We start from the raw sequence: 3,290 nt of genomic DNA on the forward strand, positions 1-3,290 counted from the left end.
GGAGCAACAACATTCATATATGTACTTGTGCTAGTATTTTTCTTTACATTTACTTTCTGCGTATTTGAATTGTGAAGGTTGCAGTGGAATTTATTTGGATATTTGTTATAGAAACACTGTGAATAACTTATTTCTGAATTAATAAGTAGAAGAAATAATATCAATCATTGCAGTTAGATTTCTAGTTAGAATTTTTCACACGAAAATGGCCTGATTGGCCCTCCTACAAGACAAGTTGGCCAAGCTTCTAGAGGCACCCATTCTGCCTCTCAAGACACTATATATACACCATTTCGTCCTTCTCCTTAAGCAAGTAACTCGAACTTGAGAAGTCAAATCTGAGGCAAAAAAGAAGTCGCATATGAGGCTGAGAAGAAGTCAAATATGAGGCCAGAAAAGAAGATAAATCTGAGGCAAATAAAAGAACGAATTTGTGGTAGAGTTTATGAGCTTCCCTGGGCAACAAAACCGAGCCTTTCCTGAGAGTAGAAGAAGGTCGAATTTGTTGAGCAGCAGATCGTCTTGTCTAGTAGGCAGTTTAACTAAGTGTGACCAGGGCTGTAAGTTTGACTTTTGTTTGACTTAGATGTATTTCTGTTTACTTGAACAGTTTTTCTATAGAAAAAGGTTTTAGCGTTTTCCCTAAATGGTTTTTCCATAGTAAAAATCTTATATTTTCGTTTGGTTCTCTTTAGCAATGATCTTCTGTGTAATTGCTTAATGACAGAGGTAAATACAAGTGAATGAATATCATTAAAAGTAATTATCAGTTACGAAGACTATGAAACCACCTCCACGGACTTTGTGGCCCCACCAACAGTTCTACTGCTGAGGTTGTGCTTGATCAAAAGAAAGCCATGGGAACACATCTCATCCGTTTCATCGACAACTCCTCATCGTGAATTGGAGATTATTGATCCCTGCCATGTGAGAGCTTTCTGCAAGTCTAAATTAACAGTTGCTAAATTCAATAATTGAAAGTCTCTTTACAAGTATTACGCAATTCCTTGTTATAGGCGATTCCTTGGTCAAGTCAAGAAGGATTAATTATAATTTTGCAGCTCAAACCAAAATGTGAAGAGTCGTCCCAGAACCCTAATGTCAAGAAGGATTAATTATAATTTCTCAGTCTTGAATTGAATTGCACTGCTTTTATTAATAACCAAAATCCAGTCGGTGGACTAAATTCAAAATCTCTCCATGCAAAGTGCTCAATTTTCAGCCTAGTTTCAGAACTCTTAAACAAGCATCTTTCTTTAAACATGAACATCTTGTCAAGATAATCCTAAATACTAATATATATTGACACGCAGCATCTACACATGTAAGAAGTAGCAAACCATAAGCTGAAGCCAAAAAAAAAGTTCTTTAAGATTGCAGAAAACAGAAGAATATCTCACATTGATAAGGACAGATCCAACGTTCACCTGAAGCAGGACGTTGTTGTTTTGATTTGGTAAGAGAATTCACATATTCCCCACTCTTTGGGGACTAGAATTTTAATCAGGAGTCTTGCAAATCAATGAATTTGTTGACAGTGGAGCAGCAGATGCTTCATATTTCTGGCTTCCCAGCCACCTAAACTTCTGCTTTGGTTTCTCACCAGAATATAGGTACACTGTAACTTCCCGCAGAGACGGGAATACATAGCCAGTAGATTTTTGGACATAATACTACAGTAAACAACCATTTAGCCAGTAGATTTTTGGACATAATACTACAGTAAACAACCATTTAGCCAGTAGATTTTTGGACATAATACTACAGTAAACAACCATTTAGCCAGTAGATTTTTGGACATAATACTACAGTAAACAACCATTTTATTGGTGTAAATAAAAAGGAGACATAATTTATCCATTATGACCTAAGTTTCTTTACAGAGCAGGTCAAGCGTACGCCGTATTGAACGCTAAAAATACACCTTATCCTTTGACCCTGCTGTCGCTCCAGATTCTCGATTCTCGGTATCTTATCTCCGTTATCCATCCTTTACGAAACCACACCACTCGGGAAAAAGAAAAGAAAAGAATTCAAATAGCCATCGCATCCGGCCTGATCGCTTACCGATGGCGCCATACTCTGTTTGGTAACCTGCCATTCGCTGGTTCCGAAACCTGTTTCTCAAGGCTTGGGAGCAGTATTTTCTGTGCTTTCATCAACAACCATCTCTGGAAGCAACACTGTTTCACCAGTTGACACTAATCCGTCATGTTTTGAAAGAAGATTGTCATTTTGTCCTGGAGCATGAAGCCTGCCCTGGCTAGTTGGTGTGAATGAAGTGGCCAAACCGTCATCTAGGGCGGCCTTTCCAGTTACAGGGTGGAACAATTTTTGTTTCTCTTCTGTATTTCCTGAACACATTTTACTTGTATCTTATCTTTATCTTATCTCCGTTATCCATCCGCTGCTTCCTGCCTCTTCGTTCCCTTGCGCTGGAATCGCCATACGGGCCTGCATGGGATGCACTCTGCTCTAGAGCCTCTGTTTTCCATTTCAAACGCCTGAAACGGGGATCGAGAGTCAAAAACCCATTGAAATTTGTACACAAAAATAATTAAATGACTTAAACTGAGATACCAGTAAAGAAATGACTGATCTATTTAAATGAACCTACCTATATGAACTCATTTCTAACGCCCTGTGACTGAAATTCAAGAATTTTGTTCAGACATCCGAAATCTGGAATAGATTCTGGGCGACATTTTATCAAGTTCTTTAGACTTGTAATTTTTAAGCGACAATCTTCCGCCAGATGAACTTTCAATACTGGATCATTTTAGAAAATACATGTAATGAACTGTATTTGCTTAATTTGTTCAGTGGAAAGCATTTTTTTCTAAATGCATTTGAATGGATACACAATAGGTATGAATATTAAAACTATATGCTGCGCTTCATATTAAAATTCCGTGGCCGTAACTTGAAAAAGTGAAATTGGTGGGTAGAAAAAGAGAAACGCGTATGGAAGATTGGCTTTTCAAAACCCAACTTATGGAAGATTGTGCGAAGAGTTGATAGTGGGCGTGTCTAAAATCGACTAATATATATATATATGTTAGAGCTAATGGATTTTTATTGTGATATATATAAAGCTAAATACAGATTTTAGAGTTTATCTACTAATGCATAGATCTGAGTTAGATTTTATCTAACAATGCATAGATCTGAGCTAAGAATGTGTAGATCTAAAGTTCATTACAATGCTTTCTATTTACATTCTTCTTTTTTCAATCGTCAGGCTAAAATCTAAATCCAAATCACAATCACAATATACATATGTTACTCTA

General features: G+C 36.9%; 1 long non-coding RNA gene across 1 annotated transcript; it reads right to left on the bottom strand.

Moving 5' to 3' along the window:
• Positions 1 to 1,806: 1,806 nt before the first annotated feature.
• Positions 1,807 to 3,000, bottom strand: LOC149257350 (uncharacterized). Its single transcript, XR_016245944.1, has 2 exons — positions 2,618 to 3,000; positions 1,807 to 2,504 (listed from the first exon to the last, which is right to left on the bottom strand). It is a non-coding gene; the product is annotated as an uncharacterized LOC149257350 (long non-coding RNA).
• Between the last annotated feature and the right edge of the window lie 290 nt (positions 3,001 to 3,290).

Source organism: Pinus tabuliformis, chromosome 6, assembly GCF_031772625.1.
Source record: "Pinus tabuliformis cultivar Carrire ecotype Pingquan chromosome 6, CPIR1, whole genome shotgun sequence".
Classification (NCBI taxonomy): Eukaryota; Viridiplantae; Streptophyta; class Pinopsida; order Pinales; family Pinaceae; genus Pinus; species Pinus tabuliformis.